Raw genomic sequence first — 26,841 nt, 5'->3', positions numbered from 1 at the left:
GCATGAGAATTTAGGATACTCAGGATGGACGTGCAGCATCCGTGGAAAATTTGAAGGGGCAAGAATACACGGAAGACACAGTTTCCAAAGATATATAAAATATCCAAAGCATAGCAATTGTAATATATAGCGAAGGAAATAGATTTATCGAAAATTATGTCTGGAAATGCTATTTGACTATAAACCTATCCTGCGATTATCGAGCAGCCAGTTCTTCTTTAATCTTTTCGTAAAAGAAACGAGACTACCTGTAAAGTTATTTACACCTTGAAGTTAGAAGGCAAAATTCCTTGAAAGTTGCAAAAGGAAGGGAATTTGTAATCTCGACGCGTTGCTTTTTACAAGACGAGTGTAAGTTTCGTCTTTTATTCCGTCTAAATCTTTGTAAAACAAATAACGCGAGCATGTAAATTAATTACTTGGACGAAAAGGATGACTCAGAGTCAAGAGATCCGTGAAAGCCTCTAATTGGACGAAAGTGAAAAGTTGAGCGGCGAAATTAAGCGCGGGGTTTAAACGCACGCGCGCATGAACATTTTTTTCATTCGGCCGAAGTTTGAAAGCGTATTGCGGGGCGGAAATTTATTTTGACTGTTGGAGCTATCGATGAATCTATTTTGACCATCGATACTGCACCGCTCTCGTAAATTGTACTTTGGCTTTGGTTCCATACGTACAGTGAAAAAACAAGCCAAAGCTATTAAATTTTACAGTCCAACTGTTTGAAGCAGCCCGCGATATATCATGTTGAAAGAAGCTCGTTTCCCCGATCCTTTCGTATTTGCACCCCTAGAGTGTGATTGTTAAATAACTTTAACAAAATAATTACGAAATATATTTCACGATTTTTTATTTAAGTTTTTCCACCATAAGATATTTGAGCGTCAGCGTTGCTCGGAAGCAAAACACGTTGAGACTCGAAAACCATATTATTCGCGTATGTTTGAGATTCTCTCTTTAGAAATTTCTTGGCTGACTGTGCCTTGTACGCGCGCAGACTAACAAACAATTCGGAAATAGACAGAAATTTCGCATTGTAATATACGACATGTTGGACGTCGAAATGACCGATACTAGATATATTCCACGTTATATTTATTCGAAAACGGCGAGGGCGGAGCTGGATTCTTGCTTTAAAACGATCCCTCTAGCCATTCTACGCGCATTAGATTTTACACAACTTTGTAAGAACGGGTTTTCCGTAATTAATCAAAAAGTCATTTTCCCTGTGGCTTTCTATAGGGATTACGTGTTAAAAGTTTCAACTTAGAAGATGAATATCTCCGTTTCGGTAAGGCTGCACTCTGTTTGAAATTGAACAACGTATAGATAATGTATAGAGTAAGCCATCGTGAAAATTTCAAAGGAATTGCAAGAAAGTCAATCCGCGTTGCAAATACCTTAATAAGTTACAGCCACTTGAAAGTTTCTTTTATGTTGCAGCAAGTTTTTCAAATTGTCGATTGTTTGAAGGATTCAGCAAAGAAACGAGGAAACGTTTGCCAAATTTTCATGCCAAGTAATTGCAGTTAAAATTTACTTTTTTGTATATACAAGCGTTATTTAACGAAACTTCCTCTACCTGTCCACTTGATTCTGCCCCCGATATTGCATATAAAAGTTTTCTATCATGAGCGGTCAAATACATTCGTGAGCCATCGAACGTAAAAAATCCGCGGAATATTCAATTAGAAATTCACGTATGATTCCGTTTACGTATTCCTTTTGTTTCCGGTTTTGCGACGGGCTCGGAGGAGCAAAAAGGGCGGCCATTTGCGTAATGCACCGTGCAAGTATCGTAATGACCGATAAATGATTTAGTATCGATAACATACGGTTCCCTCGATATTAAAGGAAAACGGTTTCCTAAATAGTAAAATTTCTCTTCCTTTTTCTCTCGCTTTCTCTTCGAAGCAATCAGCACGATAAGACGCTCGAGGCTGAATGGAACCGTACGCGACGACATATTAGTGACAGATAGGGTATTAGCTGGAATTCTCGCTAAAGTCAATTTTACACGCCAGCAGTTCCATTCCATTCGTTGGAAATAATATTTTTCTCTTCTACCTCTTATTTATCTTCCTTTGGTACTAATATATTGGAGAATATAATAGCTCGATAATGGGGCAGATTCGGTTTTAAAATTATTGCTTGCTGTTGCAAGAAGCATTAGAGCGTGAGACTTGAGCAAATATTCTTTCCACGGTATTCTTTGAATTGTGAAATTGGATCGCGTTGTTGATTTTGAGAGATAAAAGGATATATATTTTATATTTTAATGTCCACATCGTGTAATTAATAATTTGACGATTGTTCTCGATTGATATTACCTTTTGTTTATACGCTTTAGATACATTTTTGTTTAAAACACTATGCGTTCTTTAAATATCTGTCACAGCTTGCGAATATTACATTTCACAGCGTAATAATATTAATTTACGAATAAATGGTTAGACATAAATATGAAATATCACGTTGCGACATATCAAGTATTCGATTTCACTGTGTGTATCGATTTCGTAAACCTTTTTTGAAATAAACGCTCCCATCTTTCTGTAGATCATTTTACGTATAGCGTATCGTATCGAAATCGAACATTTTAACTTTCGTAAACGATTAAAATTTTTCAGGTATCGCATTCAACCAAGTACTTCTCGTTGAAAATCGGAATAATTTCGTACATTACAGCGTACAAATATAAATAAAAGTAGCAAAAACAGAGACGCGATGCGAATATTAAAATCGGCCGTAAAAATCGAGAATTCCATATCTCTTTTCCTCTGTCATCAAAAATATTAATATTCTTCGGGATAATCGTCTCCTATAAATCGTTCATTCCAAAGTCCCAAAACGATCAACACGTACGTACGATTTTTTTTACGCCTGACGTCGGAAATATAAATATTTTTCATGACGGAAGAAACACTAAATTATTTTTTTAATGAAAAATTCGCCCACGATGATTAAAAACACGTGTACTATTTTTCGAGAAAAAAAATAATAAAAAAGATAACTGGTCAATTTCAACTGCAATTTCGAAGCTATCCAACAAATCTCTTCGTACGAACGAAACTAAAAGAGGCGATCAATCTGGATGCTGAAATATGGCGGCATTGGGAACCACGAGATGGAATAATCGAGCGAGAGCGAATTGTTCGATGGAGTAGTCGTCGCCGTCCAATTAGGCGAACCGGTAACGATCGTTTTTTCCCCCGACGAAATCTCGACAGCGCTTTATAAGCTAGGTCTGATCCTAGATTAGCGTTAATTTTGAAACGCCGGACCGATCGACCACTCGTAAGTGGATTCTTCCGACGAGTGGCGTCGTACTCGATGAGTAGGATTACGTATCAGCTCGGTGCACGACGTATAATCGAGTAACCACCAGTCTATTAGTTTGATCGAAAAGTTCTGTCCCCAAATTTGTTTCGTACTTGTTACTTTATTTCCGAATTTTCGTAAATCGCGGGTGTCTTTTTCTTTTCTTTTTTTTTTAAGTATTACGCGATTCAGTCACACGTGGGACACACTTCGGGAGTCGGTTGTAGAAAAGAATGGAAAATGTTCGTATGTCTTCGTTTACGAGATGCGACGAATTTTGCAAGCAGAGCAAATTTATCGAAAATGTTGAAACACCGAGTAACAGGATCCATGACAGGACGTTTACAGGTTTGCCTTGAAACGCAACGTGGTCATTTTCAGCTCCTTCGTAGAGGTGACTAGATAACACGAAATCGATACGGAGAATTGCTTTTCATCGTTTTCGGCTGTACAATCAGCTGCAGAAGCGGGTGGCACACGTTCACAAACATATTTCGCTTTGCGTAATTTGATTTTTAAAGCAACTTCTTGCGTCTGTGCGTTTTGGTTAATGATGGTTTAAAAAATCAAGCGATGAAAATTTGTATCTATTCGATACCTTTTTTCTGTTCCGCGAGAATTGCCTAATACTTCAGACTAGAATTCACGACAGAAGAAGATATTTCCCGATGATAACGAGATATTCGAATACAGTCACGTTCTTCTTAAATCATTTTAGAGTAAATGCTAGACGGTTGAATGGTCTGAGAGGTGTAGAACAATGGTAGAATTTAGTAAGAAGGAAAAGTTCTAAATAAATATCAGACAGAAAGGAAGTAAAACTCGAGAGATACAGGAATATTCTGTGAAAGGAGAGAATGTATGAAATTGAAACTTCAGAAACAGTCTTGTGAAAAATATCGCGTGCCAGCCTCTCTTATCAGACATTCTTTGCCGAGTAAACTTTGAAGATGTGCCTGGAAAACATTTTTTAGATTCTGCTCGCTCGCAGATTATAACATGGAGGATTTAACCGAGGAAATTTACAAATTAATCCGCTGATTAAATAATTTCAATGCAGTGACTCGCTTGATTAATTATACATATGTATAATTATGTTATTTCATATTCGTGCAAGATATACAACGCGTTACGGAACGGTATTTTTTAGAACCTTGAATGATTTGAATTCTAGTTTCAAGATGAACGGTTTATCCTAAAAGTGATTTATGGCGATGAAATATAACGAATTTTTTCCTTTCTCTTGTCGATTTTTATTTATTTTCGCGTAAGATCCATTTCTCTTAATTATTATCGCGAAGACACAATAGGAAAACAATTATTTTCTTTCACATAAATCACGTATCCACCAGGGGAACAAACCATTTACAGAGCAATTAAAATTAACAATTGAAATTTGCTTAATGGAATAACTGAAAATTTCGTCGAATGGTTCGGTATTCTCATAACAGGACAATATAACGCAGAATAAGCGATAAATTCTATCCTTTCTGACTTTTGATTTCGTTCGACAACGAATTTCCTTGAATTCAATTAAGAAAAAATCGAATTACCTTTCCACGTAACATCTGTGATAATCTTCCTTTATTATTATCGCAAAACCAAACGTGTTGATCGTTTTAGCAGCATTCGTATCTCTCGTCAAACAACGAGAGAAATTTCGTCGTTATATTCCATACGTCGTATAATACGACTCAAATCATGCTGATTAGTCGCATCTCTGGTTCGAATAGGCGGCCGTCAAACGCCATAAATCCGGCTCGATTCATCGCCTAATCTGTAAATTCAAAATGAGTTATTCTCTGCTCGGTAGTTGTGTATGTCTTTCTGGAACGTTGGTTGCCTGATATCCTCTCTCCACGTAGACGCTCGCACATACACGTGCACATAGGCACACAAGTTACATGAGGCGTACGAATGTGGAGTGTAAGCTGGTTGACCTTTTGACCCACAATTGGTCATCGAAATGCCAGTGTAATCGGTCATTGTTGGCAAACAGTGGAGAAGTGGTCGTAAATGGAGGAGCTGCTGAAAATTGAATTCGAAGTCGCGATTATCGATCCGCCTCTGTTGCACGCGTCTTCTCGAGGATCCTTTCAAATGGGATTGATTAACCCCGTTTGTTTCCAGAAACGATCCCGTAATTAATTCTTGTTCATTTTACAGTCTTGCCGAGTTTGACTTTGATGTTCAAAGTATCGATCTGCCACTTTTATCCGCGTATGTGCGCGTTGTACGTAGATCATTAGGATTAATTTCGCATTGATCAACGATGTTAACGACGCACTTTCGAGTTCGTCCGTAGCGTACATTTCTAGTTTCATATCAAGTTTTTTCCAAGCCCGAAAACTTGAGTCTTCGTAAATTTCAAACCAGAGAAGCAACTCCTGGCGTGTACTGTCTTCGCCATATTTCCATTCCGCCGTGTTAATTCGTGGAAATTGCAAATTCCATCGTCGATTCGACAAACTTTCCAAACGAAGAAAACAAATTGAGTAAAAGTCTGGAACGAAAACCTACCACCAACATAAACGCGAAATCCGAAACATTCTGCAACGCCAGCCTCTGAAATTCCCACCATACTCTAATTTCCCCCAAGGATTCCAACAAATTGTCCACGCATTGAATTTCGTAAAAATGCCCGATCGATCCAATTTCACCATCCGTTCTACGAAAGCAAATAAAATTCCCAAAGCGACAACAACGGTGGAGAGAGCCGTTTGACAAACAGCGTTGGTAATTAAATCGAACATCGGTACGCGGGAGGAGTCAAGCGGTTGGAACAGTTGGTAACTAATGTAAGCAATAACGTCGCTTTAAGCTGGACCTAATGACTGTAACTATGGCCAGGATTAGCCGTTAACTTGGCCGTAAACGTTTCCTTCGGGACCTTTCGACCAACACACGGCAGCGAACCCGCGGAACATAGCTGACCGAAAATGTGGCCGCACTCGTTGCCCCAAAGTGTGAAATACGATCGCGACGGAGCACCTCTTCGAATCCTCCAGCCCCTCGTTTCCGAAGAAATACGCGACTTATACACGGTGACCCCGTACGAATTCCATGCAAGCAAATGGCGGTTTACGAGGAATTTCACTTTCTCGCGGGAACCGAGCTGCCGATTTTCCCGTCGATGGTGTAGAATTTTCTGTAAGCTGCGAAATATGGCTGTTACAGGGGATTCGAGACGCGAGGAATTTCTATTTCGTACATTTTTCGCTCGCAGCTTGGATACTTTGTAATTGGGGTGCCGAAGCGTCGAATGACGCGTGTAAGTGGCAGAGGCGGATCTTTCCACGGAATACGTAAGGACGAAACAGCGATTTTCCTTCGCTTTTTAATCGATATTTCAGTGTTGTGGATTTTCGACGTTTAGCGTTCTTGCATATTTAGACGCAGAACGAATGGAAGAAGAGAGTTTGGTGGGTTTGTTAAATTTATTTTACCATCGGGCGTATTTATTGTATTTACGCAATTATTTGGTGTATGTGCGAGCGTTTGGTATAATAAAATTCTATTTTAGGATACCTGATATTAAGATAACCATGTTAAATTCAAGTCACGTAGAAAAATCCACATAAAAGGCACGCGTTGAATGTATTTGTTGTACATGGACTTGCAAGGAAGCGGGCGAACGTATCCATTAATCACACGGGGTGAGGAAAATCGCGTTAACAAGCGGAAGCTCGCGGTGACAGGCGAAAGACACCTGGTAGACGGATGTAGGAATTTTTCCAGCGAGCCAGGAAATTTCGTATCGATCGTACAGCCAGATTAGCTACGCGTACACCGGTTAATTGTCGGTGTATGAAAAAGAGCAGGTGCCTGGTCGTGTCGACCGAGCTTCAAATTGCGAACGTTTCCGCGTTCCTAAAGAGTCACGGAAATGCGGAAACAAGCGAATCCGCGGAAACTCCACGGTCGAGTATAATATCGTCGGTTAACGTTATTATTCCGGGCCAAGAGAGTCGTGAGGGAGGAAGCGGAGCGAGTTAGCCCGGTATTGTGCAACTCGTGTCGCTCGTCGTCGGCTGGTTCGTTAAATTTTTTAATCCCATCGACGGCGCGCCTGTCCCGACGCCATTAATCTTTCACGCGTCCGGCATGCCCGATGATCGTATCTCGCGGTTCCTCGCGAATGTTTGCCGGAAGGGTGTTTCGTCGGTGATACTGGAACTCTGAAACGCGCGAAAGAAAGAATAAGTACAGTAGCGTTGTCAGAAAGATAGATTCTTTCTTTCTTAGATGGCTGGATTGGAATTTCGTATGGCGAATCTTTGTACGATAACGGCGATACGTGTGTTGGTTCGTCACGGATACTCGCTGATACTTGCTTAAAAAGAGAAAGAAAAATCGAATCTTTATACGATAGCATCGACGTTCGTTACGCGTTATATCGACGATCGAGGAGTATTCAAAACGAATTCAGTTTTCTTAAAACGAATTTTAGTAGATTCTTGAATTGTTAATTACTTGAGTTTCTTCTCTGAGTGGATTTGAATTTGGCGGGTCATTCGTACGATAGCTGGATAGTTGAAGCTACTACCGAGTTATTAAATTACTGTACAAAAGAAAGTTGTTACTGGCCAATTTCGCGAAGGGAAGCAAGACATCTGTATTAGCCGGAAGAATAATCATGCTACTGCGCAAAGCTCCAAGATATATCGTTTCATTCCACTCGATAAAACTGGTAAAAAAAACTCTACTATACATTTTCCCAAGCGATATATACATATATTCGAAATATCGAGCTTACAAAGCCATCTTGCAAAATAAATCGCTTCGAACGAGTATTTTCTTTTGTTACGGCGGAAATTCGATCGATAGACGAACGAGCCTCGATCGTTGAATTTACCGCAAGCCTATAGACTATTTTTTCTGTTTCATAGAAGTTTATCAAGTTGGAAGTGTATCAAATAACGGTTACAGATCCGCTAAATTTACGAGATCGCGTGTTACTGGCAGATACAGGCATAACTCGTAGGAATACTATGGAATGTGTTTCGCAATACTGCTGACACTTGTGAGCCACGAAGAAATATTGGCAAAACTCGCGTAGAATCGTGTAGCTTCGGGCTTTACAGAAAACATTCTTCCCCGTAGGATATTCAAATTCTCTTGCTCCGCGAATTCATTAAATTTTATCGGTTAAATGAAATAGATTATTATTATTATTCGATCTATTCTTTAGAACGCGTTTCCATGAAAATGAGGTTCGACTAATGGAACGTGACCAGATGGGAAGCGATCATGATAATGTGGCGAGGTAACAGAGATTTTTAGACGAAGGTCCTGGGATTGGGTTTGCACAGTATTCGTGTTCCAATTGAATTTTTATCCTCCTCTTTTTACAATAATTTTTGCAACAAAAAAAGTAAAACAATTCTCATCCAACTTCCTTTTTAAATTTTTTCATTCCATAAAATACATAGCGATGCCAAACTTTCGATCAATTACGTCAAATCGCTCGAATTATTTCTTCTTTCGACTATTCCAAATGTCCGGTGTAGGCGAAACAGCCTATAAATCAAATTCCAGTTAGAAACGGATGAGATCCGAATAACGTCTCGCTTATGCGGATCGAGTTTGTATAATAAATAGAGGTTAAGTGTATTTTGTACGAATTGCATGTATTAAATATCTGATATATCAATAGAATTGGATTAGGCCTGGTTATCGTAGAATAAAGTAGATTAAACCCGATCAGTAGTGAATTAAATCGGATTAATCTGGATTAATCTCGAAACTGGTTAGATTAGCCAGGATCTATTCTGTTTCAGGTTAGGTTAGGTCGAATCGTTTGAACATTATGTTGAGCTAGATTGAAATAGTCATACATTGTGCCGGATCCTGCTGGATTAGGTAGCTTTAGAGTGGGTTAAACTTAAATTAAGTTAGGTTGGGTTCAAACAGAGCTGCCTAATTTTTCACGATAATATCTAACATCCTTGCTTCGCTCGCTTCAATGATCTTGGAATAAACGTACCGTGCTATAGATTTCTCCTCGGCTTTTCTAGCAACGAATCCTGAGCGCATTCGCGCGATTGAATTTGGATTTGTAATATCGTTAACAACATTTGAAAAATCAAGAATTTTCAATTGAATTCGAATTAAAATGGTACACAATATGGTACTCGTACGACTATACATACATGTGTGCAAAAACTCTGACGTGGTTCATCGCATGGATAGAAAACCGTCAAACGGATAACAAAGCCTATAGATGACACACATGATCGGTGTAACTCAATCGGATCGCGAGAACCTAACATTTGTTTTCCTTATCCATAGACTACACGTAGGTGGCTTGACGCATCCGCCTAAATCCGACCTAACCTACAAATCCATCTTAATATAGAGAATTTCTTAGAATCGTTTTGCCATTCGCGTTTACACGGCGCCATCGTAAAATTATATCCGCGGCTTGGAAACAATTTCTCCAGCCCACGAAACTCCTCTTTATCCGTGTCTACGTTACAGCGTATATCGATTTCCACTCGAGGCGAACGGGATCGGTTCGCCTTAAGAAGGGAATACAAAAATATGTGCTTAAGCCCTCAATCGGCCCGTCTACGTAGCGATTTACATGAGAAGACAAAAACTTGCTTTCGAGGCATCCTCTCCTTCCTTTCTACTCTCTTCTTCTCCTCTGTCTCCATGCTTCTTCTCATCCTCGTCGCGCCAACACACTCTGCACTCTGCACGCCGAGTGCGAACGCGGCGAAAGGAAAAGCTGGCTCAGCGAGACTCGTGCGGTACTTTGCATTTTACAATGGCAAAGATATTATGTAAAGCGACTGCGCTCGCGCGCGCCACTACACACACACACACACACACACGCACTTTCTTTCTCCCTAAAACGTCGCTCGAAGTTTCTTGATTTTACGGTGCACGCGTTTGTCAATTGTTTCAGAGAATGGTTCAGTTACATTCTTGTAATAGTCGTGCCAAGATTATTCCTTTCGTAGAGAGGAATGTCTGAGGATGTTCGTGACGGGAGTTTGATTTTTACCATCTTTTCTCGTGCATAACAATTATAAAATTAAACAATACGAACAGACGCGTTCGCTTTAAAATAAATCGTAAGGGAATCGAATCCTCTCAATGAAGATTTATAAGTTTCTAAGTTCTTAGATCCATTTTTATCGCCCTGTATGCAATCCCAATTACTCACTCTTCGTCATTGTTAATCATTAGAAAAAATTCCACTGTTGATAAATTTATCTAACGCTTCCTCGGCTAACGTGAAATTCGACGTGGTTCTTTTCTGCTTGTTATTATCGATTGCTTTTATAATCACGCTCACACTATCCTCGTCTCCTTTTTCGTTTTAACCCGTGCTGCCCTCTATCTAGGGCATCACCGCTGTCCCCGGCAGCCGTCTTTACACACACAATTCAGCCGATCTAAAGATCCATAGATCGTTGTTTAAGTTTTATCCTCTATCCACTACAAAAGCTTTCGAACCGTACACCTACCTGATGACGTGTATAGTAAATATAAAAACAAGAAAGAAACGCGGTGGAAAGTTGTCGTAATTTTATAGAAAATACGCTCGTCAACGTAACAACGAATAATTAAAAGGAAAAACGAAAGTAATTCTACATGACTGTGTGCAGTCGAAATCTAATATTTTTTATCAGTATTCGCAGTGCCGATTCAAAGAACTTTTGTTTGCGATTTTTTTTAAAGAAACCTCCTACTGTTTTATAGATCTGTTGAAACGCGCTCCAATTCCTATTAAAGTAATTGGAATGGATTCGTTCCAATTAACAAAATCGCATTTTTCTTTCAATAAATTTATACGCGAACATTTGTTCCCGACTTCTAATGCATTGTTCTATCCATTGGTTGGTTTTCACGTAGCGTTCCGTAAAAAAAAAATTGTTACGGCTACGCTCGCTCTTCTTCTAGCTTCTAGTACAGTTGAAAATACTACACAAAATATACAATAAAGTACGATACACGATAAAAATTCAATGGACTTCGCATACGGTGTAAAGTAATATATACTGCGTGACGTTTTGAAGGCAACCTGTATATTGTCAAAAATATCGATCGCGCGGCACCTCGCAAAAATCGAAACGGATTGACGATGTCGTTGCGAATATCGTGTGTCGTGTGTGGCTCCCTCTAGAATTCGTCAAAAACAACAAATTCTAACTGATGCCAATTACACGAGCGTGCAGGCGATTTCGGCGCAGTTGTCGGAAACAATTTCCCGTTGTAGAACGTCGGTGTGCGACCGATGCAAGTCCGTATCCGCGCACTTGAGCGCTTAAAACGCTCCCTTTCGCCCTTTTTTTCCCCCGGTGTCACTTATCCGCCGTAACGCTTTTAGTCCCTTCCGTGTCTGTGACTGTGTACAAAGTGTCTACACGCTGCTATTCTCTAAACTGCACGCCGTTGCATATGGAAATCCACGCAACGTCGCTTCTTACATTGCACGGACACGTTGGGGCATTTAAATTTATTTTTCCGCTGCTTCCTTTTGCCCCGTGTCTCGAGCAACGTTTACCCAAGTTTGGAACTTGCTCCACCCGTCCTTCAGCGAGGGGACGATTGTTCTTTTCTCTTTTCTTCGTATTTTTCACCCTGTCCGCCATCGGATTACCAGGAATTAGGAGACTCTTTCGTTTTACTGGTTTTTTAGGTTACGTGGATGTTTGCCTCTCGTTTTGTTAACGGAGCTAATCGGCTGATTATTTGTATTACAATGTCGTGTTACGAACAACGGATATTATCACGGTAGAAATGTCAATGATCTTAGAATAGTGCTGGAGAAATAGCCTTCGATGTTCGATTTTAACGAAATACCTGATACACGGTGATTTGTGTTTGCAACTGTGAGTTCCAATATCAAAGGTGAAGTAAAAAGAATTCGAAGACAAATATGTAGGAGTAAAATATTAACAAATGGTTAAAAAAAAGAAAGACTCGTTCCTCTTAAGCAATTAATTACGATCGATCGAGCAAAGTTGGAAACAATTAAACCTGCAATTAACTGGACTACGCAAATTTATCCGTTTCTTAAATTTTAATTAAGCGATCCGCTAACGAAGGCTAGACTATCAGGATATATTTAGAAATTGTGTCGTGGAAAGATAAGTTGGGAACGACCAGAACTTGTTTTTGTTCCAGTGAACCGGAAGACCGGAGAAGGTACATACTTGACTTCGTTAGGGAAGTTAGGTTGCTCCCTGCTGCAGCTAAACTTTCCACGAACTTCGATTATCCAAACTCATTGGAGAATACATTATTTGAAGAATTGATTTGTTTGAACGATCGAACGATCGGGTTACGAGTATATCGTTCGCTAACGTAATAATCTACAGTCTAAGAGAACGTTGTAAAACGAAGAGTATTTCGTTATACGTACTTGCCTCTTTCTCACATACATGATCTTAGCGTTAAACGAATCTTCTTAAAAGTTATCCGACGACGTACGAACGTTACGAATCTTAGCAGACTAAAACACTAAAAATTGCCAAACTCCAACTACCCGAAAATCTGACCCAAAGTCCTCAGTCTCGCGAACAACCACAATCTTTCGAGTTTGCGAAAACAGGAGCCAGACTAGGCTCCAAATAGACTCGAAACCGAGAGCAGCTCCGAGCTGTAGCAGAGTTAATGACAGGGCACGGTTGGGCCAATTATTTAACCAATTATTTACTCGGCGCAGGCCGGTAAACCGGTTTTATCAGCAAGTCCTCTGACCACGGCTCGCAATGGCAAACAAGCCGTGGCGTTGCAGGTATCTCGTGTGTCTCGGGCCGTGCACTCTTCTCGCCGCGTATCGATTTCTCGCGTCGTTACGTGGTACGCGTGTACAACGTTACGTTCAACCAGGCCACCAGGTTATCTATACGGGCCGTTTTAACGCGGACCATTGTCCTTACTGAATCGCATTCCACAGATACTGTCAGTTTCCTACTGTCGTTGCTCCTCCAACAACGCTATCGTTGCTCACATCGAATTCATTATGCGATGTGTAGGTCGTTTTCATGTTGGTACCATTATGGATCTCGAAAATTTCGAGCATCTCACCAATGGTATCTGTAGGTGAAAAAAAAATTGAAATTTATTTGACGGCTCAGCTCGTATTTGGGATCGACTGTCATTTCCTTTGATATATGACGTTAGGATGATGTTAGGGGAATGCCACAGAATGGCTAAGTTTGCTAGGAGCAAGAAATTGTAAAACTTTGTTACGTTAAATCAAGGGTGGATTCAAGAGACAAGGGACTCGTTGAATCAAGGAATTTGGCTATCGTTGGATTTGTATACTGGAAAATTAAACGAGTTGTGGATCGATCATGGATCATAGGATTCGATACTGTAGGATTCTCGATCACGTGGAACTTTGTCGAGTCGTTTCAAAAGCTACGAGTTTCGCATCGTGTGGTTCAAATAATTTCCAAGATTCGTTACTTAAATCGATAATTCTTTGCTCTCCTATTTATTGGGTTAAACGATACAACCTCGGAGCGGTTCAAACATCTTGCCATCTCGAACAAGAGTCGCAATTTACAACACCCAACGACCAATCTCACCCATCCCTGAACACCAGACACTCTGCCACTATGAAAACAGAAAAAGGGAGGAAGAAAGGCCATACAGAAAAAAATTCTCTCTCTCGTGCATCAGCTAGGGAAGGACTGGTGAACCTCCTCGCTCAAAGATGCATAGAATTTTCCCCGGCTGACGCCGGATGATTCAATGGGTCCATGAACAACCTTCACCGGATGGAGGAGGTTATGTGTGTCAGCCGGTTCTTCCATTGTACCAGTGCACACGTACACGCAAAAACGAAGGTCCTAGAAACACTCGTCGCGGATTTGTCATCGTAAATCGTCGGTTGGGATAATCCTAAAAGGAAGAGGGAAAAGAACGAGAGAGCGAGAGAGCGAGAGAGAGAGGGAGAGTGGACGACGAGGGAGTTTTTCCGGTACTGTCTTCAGCCGGGACACATTTCACAATTAGCTCGGTATTACGTCGACAGGATTAAAGGCGCACGACGGAAGGTTGCCGTGTGTCTAGTATTCTTGACGCCTGGCGCGTTATTTATGTGCCAGTCCCTAATTAAGTTCAGCCTGTAATCGCCCTAATCCACTTTGCCTGGGAGCACGCTTCCGATTCTTAAGTGCGATCTCTCAGTCGACCCCTGTTCTATTTGTACACGAGTCTTGGATATTGTTCGTCGAAAACCTACGATCGTGTTCTTGGTCCGACTTTGATTCTAATTGCGTCGACTATAGCGCTTTACGACGATCGTTTATTATATTCGTACAATCGCTGCATATAGAGCCTGTTCTACGGCTACGACATCATACGTGGCTCGCAAGCGCGCGTGGGACGTAAATATCGACTGGCAGCTTTGTATTCATTGCAATATTCAGAAGTTTGGTAATGATATTAGGAAGTTTGGTAATCTGTTAGTTCGTTATCACCCTTCTCTCTATTCGTGTTAGATCTGGCCCCCTGGATTTTGTACTTCATTCGACGCTGCGTCTACCCGTGGTTTCGCGTCTAGGTGACGTTTTATTTGCTCCCAGTGCGAAGTTGTAACGTACGTGACTCTTGGATTGTAAGGGGCTTGTTCTTATTGCATCTGGGACCTTGTTCCAACCCCGTTTTACACTTTGCACTTCCGCCACGCTTCAGAATCGTAATTTCCGATGCCGCTTTACCTTTGCTTATACGTTCCAATAAAATTCCTCCAGTCACTTTATTATTTTCCGCTTTGACGTATTATTACCTTGATCCTCTTCTTCGATTTGTCGGTATTCGGCGATCACGAGGTCCGAAATTTAATTACAGAGAATAGATTGGATTATCGCTTATCAATTATCAGTCCCTTTAACCTCGTCGAGACGAATTTTTTCTTTCAACGATGGAAACTATAATATGATTCTATAGACTATGATACCACCTACACTGAGAGGAATTTTTCCAATCGCATCTTTTGTTTCAAACGGTTAATAATCAAAGTAAAGCGAAAGGTCCTCGCGAATACTTTATCAGGGTTTCTTCGATTCGTGGTTTCGGCCAGATTTCTCCGTACCAGATTTTTATATCGACTCCTGCGGTCGTTTTCTCGAGAATCCAGGTTTCCCGGAGATCCGACGCGAGGTAGGATTCTTTCATTTCGCATCCGCGCGTCCGAAAGTTCGTTTCAGCCGCAACTCCGGGCTTTTGCATAAACGCGAACTCGCGACCGGAAACGTTTCAATATCGCGGCAAGTTGTAGAACTAATATTCCCCGCTGTGTGTACGTAGAGAGCATGGAGCTCACATATTTACCGTGACACAATTTTGGTAAATAGAAACGATGGAACGTGTAATGGAAGGATCGCGAGTTCCCTTCGAGAATCGATTCGGACTCTTGTTTAAACTGTTCGGAAACGTTCTTCGCTAAAGTTTCCTGTCTTTCTATCTGTTACTTCCTGCAGCGGATGCCCGCTGGGCGTAAAGTTGTTTTATGTAACGAATAAATCGAATTTGTCAGCTTGGAGTGTCCCCTGTACTCTTCGATATATGAAATTTTTTGACGAAAGGAGAAGAAAGAAGCGAAGGGCGAAAGAAGAAAATTAGAAAACAGTAAATTGAACAGCGTGTACTCGGTTCTAGAGACTCGGGAATTATTACAAACGTAATGTATATCGTTGGAGATGTATTACTTGTAGCGGACGGATAAATATTTCAGTGAATTATTGTTCGATATAAGCGAAACGCTATTAATCGATGGAAGAGTCGTTTCGCCATGCAGACCCGAGGGATTGACGTTCAATTTTTAGAGGTGTACGAGAACAGACTCGATAATTAATTCGATCAGATCAGTCCATAAATCGGCCCGTAATTTCCTGTCGTAAATGTTCGATGTCCGCGGAAGTTTGCCGAGGATGATTAAGTGTACACAGTCATTTAATATAGGCGCCTGCTTTGCTTTATTAATCTTTCATCATTCCCTGTTCCGTTCGCTTCGTTTTTCCTTTGTTCTTGGAGCCTGCGAACCGAACTATTATAAATTTAAGCTTACACGAAGCCTTATGATTCTATGCTCGACTTTCCTCCGATAAAAAGCATCGAAAATCAAGAGTAAAGGTTCGATAATCGTTTTCTTTAATATTGGATCGATATTCGCCTGGCCTTTGAACCGAAAGACGGCCAATATCTATCGCGAAACACGCATGCAGGATAAATCTGAAAGGCTGTTAATAGGATTTACGGGCGTATTGTGTGCCATAAAGCTAATAGAAACTTGTCATACGGATCAAAGAGGAGACTGGGAAAGATGAAAGAAACCTTGGCAAAGATGAAAGATAAATTGGCTTCGTGTTAAAACAAACCCATCGCCGGTGCCCTTCAAAACCGTGGAATTAATAGAAACGACCTGGCGTTTTTCTACCTTGACAAACTTGAATTTACAAGGCAGCTTTACCTGTCGTAGTATTCGATTTAAACGAGAGGTTTTGTACATTCTTTAACCACCATTCTTTCACGTCGTGTTATTAATTGTCACCAGCAATTAAAAAATATACTTTGTAGAATTAAGAATTCGGATAAGGATGCCGATGATGTGTTACCGTAAGTTGATAAATAATAGCGATGTACATACGTGGATCAATTTATCCAAATCTAATTTCAAATCAAACGTACGTGTCGATAAAAGAAATTAATAACCCGAATGAAAGTAACTCTAACAAGCGTGGCTCTGAATTCAAAGATGACGAACACGTACATAGTTCTATTTATTCAAACATACGTTCGACAAGCACGAACGTGCTTGTTAATGAAATTTCATTGAATATTACGAGGATGAGCGAAAAATTCGTGAATTGAAATGCTGACAAACGTTGGCGTAAATCCAGAGACTGATACAACCGCTTCGAATTCATTTTACAGTAGTCACTTCCCCATTTAAAATCCCTGAAAGCAACAATTATCCCGTAGCTGGCTGACAGCATGAAAAGGCTACTATCCCCGGTCCACGAAACTTCACCCGGTCTTTCTATTCTCCTTCTCTTTTTCTCGAACCTGCCATACGCATTCCTAACCTCCCTTTTATGCCAGAGTTTTACTGGGAAAGGAATGACCTCGCTATCCTTAACAAAGAATGTGTGTGGCTTACAACTGAAGGCTGTGGCAGAGCCGGGATTGAAGGCGCGTCTGCATGAAAGCTGCTGCCATTTACTCGGCGAACATCTCAGAAACCGCGCGTCGAACGAACGCAAAACGTCCCTCTGAAACTGTCTACCTATGCGTGTGTTGGTGTTTATCCGTGTGTGTTGGAGCACGCGTGTAAAGAAACTTCCTACTACGTGTTCATTTTACGTTTCCATTTGCAGTCGCGGTATTATGCTTTCTCTCATTTTTTGTTTCAGGTGAGTCATTGGAGCCGTAATGAAGCCACCATTGTATCGGGCTGTAAGGTATGAAATGTTCGTTTCCTCGAATTAATCTTTCAACGTTAGTAGTATTATTAGCGAAATTCCAAGAGTCGCGAGTTCAATTCGCGAATTGGTACCGTTGGTACCGTTGTCACACGCGAGCGTATATCAGAGATACGATATTAAGCAAAGAATGAAATTTTATGAACTACAGAGTATCCGATTGTCCGATTATATTTGATAAACAGATTATAAAATAGTATAGCGAACAGTACGAAGAAACGACGTAACGTAATAAAGAATTTGAAGCATTCAAACGAGCATTACATGTGTTACGACCTAATATATTTGGTCCAGATGACGTTCCACGGATCATCGAAGGTTATCTCGATGAGTCACTTGCAATTATGAAGCAACTAGAGGTTAGAATTTGAATATCAATGAGAAAAAGTGGAAGATTGAACGTTGCAGTAGATTATACGGCGTGTGAGGTTTCCAGATGGCCATTGACCGAGGTAAATAGGCGGCCATCGGGATTAAGTTTCTATGGGGGATAATTCTGACATGGGGATCCTGAAAGAGTCTTTAAAACTGGTTTTAACCGATCTCTGACTACCTGGTTCGACCCGATTCAGCGATCGAATCGTCTCATTTTTCGTAGGGATAGATTCTTATCGCCAGTTCGAAGCAGGCACTAGAGAAAATAAATAACAACAAATATCGCTGCTTGAAACAATATTTTATTTACCGTTTTATTTATTGATTAGAAAACGTTTTAAAGGAAACAAGATGTATAGCGTTTAAGGGTTTTTAATCTTCCGTTTTACAGTTTTCACGATATTAGAATAAAATTCTCAATTCCTTTTCAAGTTTTAGCGATGTTGCGTTTATACGCGTCGACATACTTTATACAAAGGCACCTTAAAAAGAGCCCGAAAAATATCTGTTCTGCCAATTGCGAGAAAAATTACGGAAGGACAAGTAGAAAGGCAACCACTACGAAAAGGATATAAACTACAGCGAAGGTGGAGTACTTTTTTCCCGTCATTTAATCAAATTTCCGGGCTGAAATTCGAGTATTGATTCGCGTTGCCGTTTAATCGACGTGTTCTAACGTCGAACGAGGCGGTTTCCGGCCGCGTAACGAGATTCGAATCGTTTGTATATCGGTGCAACAACGAACAGGTAGGGGCTACAGTACGGGCAATATTCCAGCCAGCGTGCTAATGTATTTTTAATACGTTTCCCCGGCGATTAATCAGACGGCGTGTGGCCGGCCGTGTGTTTTTAATGTTCGACGCAAACACCGGCCACCCTTTCACGCCCGGTGAAAATTTAAATAAGCCGCACCAGCGAACGCCACCGGAGATAAAGAAAATTGGCAGGAAAAGGGAGAATCGTAAAAGCGTTACAAATCGTGTTCCCTATGCATTCTCTTCCTTTCCTTCTTTTGCCAGCTGAACGTTCAATATTTTTACAATAATTCGCAAACCGTCGGGTTTTCATATTCTGGAATTATTCGGTTATATCGATTCTTTTTTTGGGGGGAAATTCATTAAATCGAATTATTTGGAATTGCGTGAGGTAGCTTCTCTTGAAGAAATAATCGAGAGTTAGGTTCAGTGATGTACAGAAAATGAAATATTTTGTTAATATTATTATGAAGAAACTCAGTTTCCAATGCCGTAAAATTGAAATTGACGGTGGCTACTGATATTCCTCGTAAAATCTCCATCGTTATTGGCCTAAATGAGTATTGACAGAATTAAGTTTAATATACTGGAATCGTTCAATGATCCACAGAGATTTGAAATTATCCAGGTGTTTATCTGAAGCGTTTAATTTCTCTGCATATTTTCACGTAATTTATTTTCAACTATGTCGGTTATTTAATCATGGCCGGAAAATATTGCTAGTATATCGATATTCAAAAGGTGTGTCTACAAGTGTTCCGATACTTTCGTAAGCCGCTATAGCCGCGTTACGTGTTTCCACCTCACGCTCTTCGTTCGCCATATCCACAGACCGCTCTGTTGGCACAAAAAAGGGGACAAAAAAAGGAAAGAAGACAGTCCAGTCCGCGTGAAACAATAATTCCCCGAACGGGGGTGGTTTTTTCCGCGGCTGGAACGCCAGAGGAGGCCATTTAACCGCGTTGTAACCGGTGGCTTTAATCTGCGCTGACGGGGTGCGGCTCATTAGATGCGATTAGTCTGCAAGCAGACACGCTCCTTTATGTCCACACGTACATGCTTACGCAGGTACACGTAGACGCGCGAATAACCAGCGCAAACTGCTCGGCTGTCCCCATCAGGATTCAAGCGGCGTGTGTCCTCTGTTGCACACGAGAGTCTGTGTATTTGCCCGCCTGTAAATCTATAGACGTACACTAGTCGAGTGTGCATTTCTCTATACGCGTCTATGTACATTAATGTTCGTAAGTATTTGGCCGTTCTGCTCGATCCGTGGAAATAGCGTTTTCAAATCGAAGCAAAGTGCAGTAACATGCAAATTAACGACGAATAAATTAGTCGTTGCGTATCGGTTTTTAAAAATCAATTTCGACAAACATACAATTAAACTATAGTACGTTGTGACTCGATCGTGATACATTTGTAGGGATTTAAACGGTGGAAAAATGTATAGAACGTGCTGACTACGAATATCGAATATACAAGACAAAGGTAATTATAATATTCAGCGGGCGAAGAAGAAAATCGGAGAATCCGAAGACAAAGACTTTCGCGTCATTCGGTATCATCTTAACTACATTTTCGAAAATAATCGACCGTTCAGATACCTTTGAACGATAATACAGCCACTTCGCGTACGTGTATTCTCGATTATATGTACATGTGAGAATGGATAATAACGCGCACGAGAGTACGAGACAGTCGTCTTGCATGGGCACTGTCAGCAGATTCGGTGACAATGAGGATGCGCTTTTAATAAATTGCCAGCTTCCAGCATGCACGATTTCCGGCCTCCTGCTCCTACCTCCATGAACATTCTGCGTGTAGAAGTGACGTTTAATGGCTGGGGATTAATGGGGTGCAGGTGCGCCACGGGGATGCCGCGAGCTGCGAATTGCTGGGGGACTTTTAGGTGACGAGGCTCTTATTTGGCAAAGCGATTAATGGTTGCGTTGGTGGCTGGTTTCCGAGGTCGAGGATTCGATTTCGAAGAAGTTCGTTATGGCAAGGAAGAAAGTTACGAAGACAGAAAAATGGGAAATAGGAACTTTGCGGTTAACTTACGAGAGATAGGATAATCAAAGGATTATTTAAGAGATAAATCTCATCCTCATCCGTTATTTAGTTAATATACGAGCAGTCGTTGAGTTAAGGAAAGATACTTAATCCGACTGGATTATATTCCAATGTCATGGTACGTTTTCATGATTTAAAAAAAATATGACGAAGCTTTTAGAACGGTGAACGAAGAGCGCTGTTTTACGAAAAATACCAACGGAACGACTTACGCCACTGTTTAACCTTCCAATTAATCCATGGCCCTAAATTAATCCTTCTCGTATTACACCATGTTTCCGTTTTCGTAAACGGTTCAACAGCATCAACGCCATTTATCCTATCCAGAATTCTTCGAAAGCTGGTGTTCACGGCAATTTGCATTTCATTAATGTCGCGCCTTGTCCCGTTTAACGACGCAGCCGAGTCGAGAGAACAGCACCCGCGCACAATTAAAAGTTGAGGCCGACTAGCATATTTGCATATGGTGTAAAAACTCGTTGTTACATGGATCGCGTGACGCACGAAGAATCAAGAAAAGTCCCTTGTATTTCCGAGTTTTAATACCATTGGTCCACGGAAATACTACTTTAACTAGTTTATGCCGTGGATACGTGCGTCGGTGAGCTACGCGACTTCGTAAGCATAAATAACAGGCGTTGGTTGATTTGTCACAGTGAAATATTGGCAATGAAAATTGACAATAATACAGAAAGTGGCGGAAATTGTTTTAATGTGTAACATCACGATGAAAATTTCGAAAAATTATTTTTAAAACTATCCTCTATTGGCGAATATTATGTTAAAATACTCAAGTACTATAAAACGCTTTGCAACGTTAATCTCCGATTTAAATAATATAAGAAACGGATAGGAAAAGTAGGAAAAATAATTTACGAAACGCTGCCAACTCATCCTACACGACACGTAATTGCAAACTAATGACTCGAAGCTGCAGTACTTACATCGCATTAAACATTTTACTTCTTTAATTATTCGACTCTGCTCTGTTTCAACTTTCTCACTTTCGTCTTCTTTCAAACTTTCTCTCAACTCTAAACAACTACATCGTTGCTTAACTCTTCCAATTATGGCTTCGAAACTCTTTAAAACGCCATACATCCCAGTCGTAAAGACCAATTGGACGATGGTAACCCGAGACTATAAAAGTCACGAATCAACTCTAACCGGGATCATTTAACTAGGATCGTGAAGTTCGTGGTTGAAAGTGATTAATCTCGTCGAACGACCGCGTTCCTGACGTGTATGCTAGTTACGAGGTTCGCGGGGGCGCCCGAATCGCCGTGAAAAACCGTGTGCACAGAGGAGAAAAAAGAAAGAACGGAAACGGGAGGGCGCGTCGAGGCGAGCACAGCTTCGAATTCGTGTTTTTCACGCTTCTACAAGAACGCGACAGTCATAAAGCGAGCGGAATGGTGCGAGAACACGTGTATCGTGACGTGATTTTCAGCTGGCTGTTGCGAATGACTGAGACGTTTCTCCGCTGCGTGGGTTGGCTTGTTTCTTTTATCGTAAACTTGGAATACGAGATCCCCTCTTGCTCGTCCAATCCGATCCTTGCCTTTTAGCAAATTTCTTCCTAGGCAATTCGTTGCCCTTATTTCCCTATATTTATTCGTTTCTCTGGATGGTCTGGCGTGTTTTTGTTTGATACGCCTGCGCAATCGCATCTTTGATATTTAGAAAGTTACACGTAAAAATTGGGAGTTCGAATTTGACGTTTCTCCTCTGGGTATTGATTATCAGTGACGTTGATCAAAATTTACGATAACGGGAGATGACCAAAAAAATTCCGACTCCCACAATGGTTCTCAGCAACGAAAAAGAATTCCATTCTCGACGATAGTTGCCAGTAACGAGGAAAATTTTCTCGTTATACCGCGACCTTCTGAAATTTCAGTTATTACTATTACGATGCCTGAATGTGACTCGTTGCATTCTGGAAAACGTCGTAACAAAGGCTATATTCCAATGTATCTCGGTTAACGCAATAAAGATGACAAACAACCAGTGTTGATGATCACCGGCGAATAATCCACGAGGACAGACTGTTCTTAAATCACGCCGCTAGCTAAACGAAATTTCCAGAGCTGCGCTGGAATTCTGCGGTTTCCGCGCGGCCTGCAACACCGCCGGTAAATTCTCTCATTTCGTCGGGCTTCTTGTTATCCTTCCGCTCTCTTTCAGCGTTCTCTCTTTCTCTCTCTTCCTCTCTCTTTCTCTCTCTGTCTCTGTGGCACTGTTTCTCTGCCTCTTGCTCGCCGGCTTGTCACCAGAAAGCTTCATTATCCCGGGACAGATGACGAGTAAACGTTCGCTTAATGAAATCTTCGCAGTGATTTTACAAGGGAAGTTTCGCGAACCGGAAGAAGGTGGCGCGCAGAGAAGGACGCTCGAATACCAGTTCCAACCTCTCCGTCTCGAGGTACGTTCGTATAGACGACATTTCGGGGCAAGGGTTTTCCAGATTCCGGAAACTGGCGATCGGAGCACGCGAACGCTTGGAAATCAAGCGGAAATACGCTTCTGACACTCGTTGATTACCACGTGCACCATGTTTTCAAGTTATTCTTACTAGCCTTTAGCAACGGTTGACGTTAGATCAACTGGTTATCGGCAATAAAGGATTCAGAGATTAATAGCGCGATAAATTTTATTTGTCGGATATTGAGTTTTGGAGTTTCGGCACGTGTACATTTATAGTTTGAGACGTAACACGGACATGTTTGAGATTTTTCTTTATTTTTCGAATATGCGATAGTCGTTTATCGTGGTCCGGACAAAGTGGTACTGTGGCACTTTAGCGTTCGCAAATTTTCCACAAAATATGCGTAGAAAGGATAATAATCTGGTATACTTGTGAAAGACAGCCAGGAAAAGTATTCGAATAGCTTTGTGCCTCGCTCCTTCTGCCCTATCTTTTAATAGAAAAATACAGCACAGATTACACGAAGTAGAAATCGTAAAGAAGCGTCTCTTATTTCAAGTAGCCATCCTTCTCGCGAGACACGTGTTTCCGACACGGTTCTCGTTTTAACACGTTCGGAATCTCAAACTTCGTAAATCAACTGGCAGTAAATTTGTCAGTCTTTCGACAGGCGAGCTCCTTCCTCGTTGGTCTACGGTGTACGCGAACGGCCAACGCGGCGCTGGACGTCCGGAACACTTAAAATTGTAAAGGTTATTCCGGAAGGAAGGTAGCCGCTAGGTCCGCGACACCGTAGGCAAGACAAGATATTGAAATAATTTATGTCGGTCAATTTCTGCCGCCGCGACCCTGGCCTGAATCTTTCATAAGGTCGTTCCGCGCTAGAATGCAATCGCTGCACCACGTTGAATTTTAAATAATGAAGTTCGGATTACATCCGCAAAGGGAGTTAAACCCTGTAATAAACCGGAAGGCAAGTTCTCCGCGTAATTCAGCCGAGCTTCGTCTCCATCTGCAACTTCCTATCGCGCTTTCCACGATCCTCTCCTTCGCATACGCGTTACAGCTGATATCAAAGAGGAATGAAAAATCAGAAGGAATTGCTACTGCTGCTATCCGTTCGCTTCTTCCTTTTTAGCGTAATTACTCTGGGCGGCGAAAGTGTGCGAAGATAGAAACCATCGCAGATTACGACGGATTAGATAACGTAATTTGCATTTATTCGACTGATTGTCAGATTCTTGCCGATTGTCCATCAATTTATAATATTATAACGGTGTATGTCGGAGACAGCTGCTGGTACTATTCTGCGTATATAATAATTTTTTATCAGATATACGTCTACGTTTGCAGTACGCGCGCGCTTGCAATTTTTATCTACATTTTCGGATGAATTTTAAATTTTAGTATCGCAACCGCGATGGCCGTGACTCGTTATAAATATGGTTCGTAATACTCCGGAAAGTTTTACACACGTTCGTTATATATTTTTAACGCACGCAGTACATTGGTGCGAAAATTTCCTATCGTAAGCGTTCAAACAGTATCGCGAGCGACTGTACGTAATCTCCGAGCTGGTTTCCGCTATTCCGCGTTTATGACACACGTTAGATGCTGCACAGCGTCTTCTATATCGGCGAGTCCACTAGCAAGTTCCGCGTAGAACGCACTGCCCTTTCCTCTTCTATGCTAAAGTCCCCGTTTCTTCCGTTTAATTAGAAGACTAGAGGAAGAGCGGAGACGCAGCAAGCTGCTTTTAACAATAATCCGACGCTAAGCTCGGCACTCGAAAGCAACAGATAGTTAGAAAAAAGGATAGTACATAAGGATTGTGAGCGAGAAGTAGCGGAAGACGAACGAAATCACGCCGGAGGCGAGGGATTACGTCGCTGCGTAAACACCAAGTTACTTCAATTAAACCTCCGCTGGCACAACGAGTCCCAAGCTATTTAACACCCTGTTCAGGCGGATGGAAAATTAAGATCGACTGGCTGCACTGTCCTGGGGAGGGAAACTTCGTCTGGGGATCGCCGGCTATTCAAACAACTTCCGAATTATTCGACGATTTATCCGACCTCTCGCTTCCAGACGTGTTTTAAACCAATCTAACCTAAACTGTGTCATTTAAAATCGCGATCGAATCAGCAATCTGTCCAATCAGTGGACCAAGAGGTGAAACACGAGGAAATTATCACGGACGATCGTCGTTAGCCTCTTGATTCGAACAGTTTTTGAATCGTTCGACGATTCATTAGATCTCGCAGGGTTCTGTCATACTTCGAACGATCCCAAGTGGCGACCTGATCTAAATCGTGTCATTTGGTATCGCGATTTAATCGAAAATCGTTTCGATCAGTCAGCGAACCATTTTTACCCGTGTAAAATTTTATTCCATGTTATTGCACCTTATATGAGATATAGAGTCTGTAGCAAATTTTACATAAGCTAGATTTACGAACGTATAAGTTGGATAAGTTTTTTTTTTTTTATTAATTTGGATATCGGAGTGGAGTGAAACATTCTGCGTATTATTTGGACGTTCAGTTGGAGCGAAACAGCTTCGTATAACACGGGGGTTAATCAGAGTTAACCTGCATACCTCCTCCGACAATTCCTCGTTCTAACCACAGACTTTGCCACTCCAGTTCCGAAATAAACGCGTACGTCCCCGAAACATTTCCGTGGCTTCGAGGATAACGAGGGTAAACGCGATTTCCCAGAGCTACAGGGTGGAAAGATCCATCGAAAAACAGGCTCGCTATAGTATATCGTCTCTAAACCTCGCTCTTATCGCGGGACTAAGCCCAGGCTAGCCGAAAGGACATAACCTTCGTTGACCCAGAGGGCAATCTTTTATTAAATCTCACCCCTGGACACTCCTTTCTGCTGGCTCGATCCCTTTTCACTAGCTCGGAGTAATCAGAACCTGATTTTCAGATGATTAATCACATACGTCTCTCCCAGCCCCTTAATAAATTTTAAGATTGTCTTATAAAAACATCATTGATAATAAGTAGATTGCGGATATTTCTGCATTTGTTGCTCCTTTCTGATCGTCGAAATAATCTTACGATTTGATTACGATAGCTCTGTTAGAATAATGTCAAACACCGAGCGTGTTTAAATACGCGAACTTATAAATTTAACGATCAACCAGAAATAACGAGATGGAATCTCGTAAGACGAGATAAACAAGGAGAATAGACACGTGTAATTGACGAGGTTAGATTTATCACGTATATATTTAACGCGACGATAGATAGGACGTGTGGCCGAATCGTAAAAGTGGCGACCGTTCGTGGCATGATTCATCAGGCCGGTAGTTTCGGCGGTAGTCTCTGCTACTGAAATCTTCTGTCCCCTCGATTGGTCTCCAGCGTCTCATCTAATCCAACTTAATCAAGCGACACACTCCCAATGCGTGTTCTCTTGC

At 41.3% G+C, this 26,841-nt stretch overlaps 1 protein-coding gene across 2 annotated transcripts in view; it reads left to right on the top strand.

Moving 5' to 3' along the window:
- Positions 1 to 26,841, top strand: part of LOC117160152 (uncharacterized) — a 311,594-nt gene that overhangs the window by 10,483 nt on the left and 274,270 nt on the right. The window contains exon 2 of one of the 2 annotated variants that reach the window (XM_076625400.1): positions 17,706 to 17,753. The exons of the other annotated variant lie outside the window; for it this stretch is intronic. The gene's annotated coding sequence lies outside the window, so the exon portion shown is untranslated. The remainder of the gene's footprint in view (positions 1 to 17,705; positions 17,754 to 26,841) is intronic. 2 annotated transcript variants of the gene reach the window in all.

Source organism: Bombus vancouverensis, chromosome 16 (assembly GCF_051014615.1).
Source record: "Bombus vancouverensis nearcticus chromosome 16, iyBomVanc1_principal, whole genome shotgun sequence".
NCBI lineage: Eukaryota > Metazoa > Arthropoda > Insecta > Hymenoptera > Apidae > Bombus > Bombus vancouverensis.
Note: the sequence above shows the minus strand (reverse complement) of the source record. Positions and strands in the feature narration are given on the sequence as shown.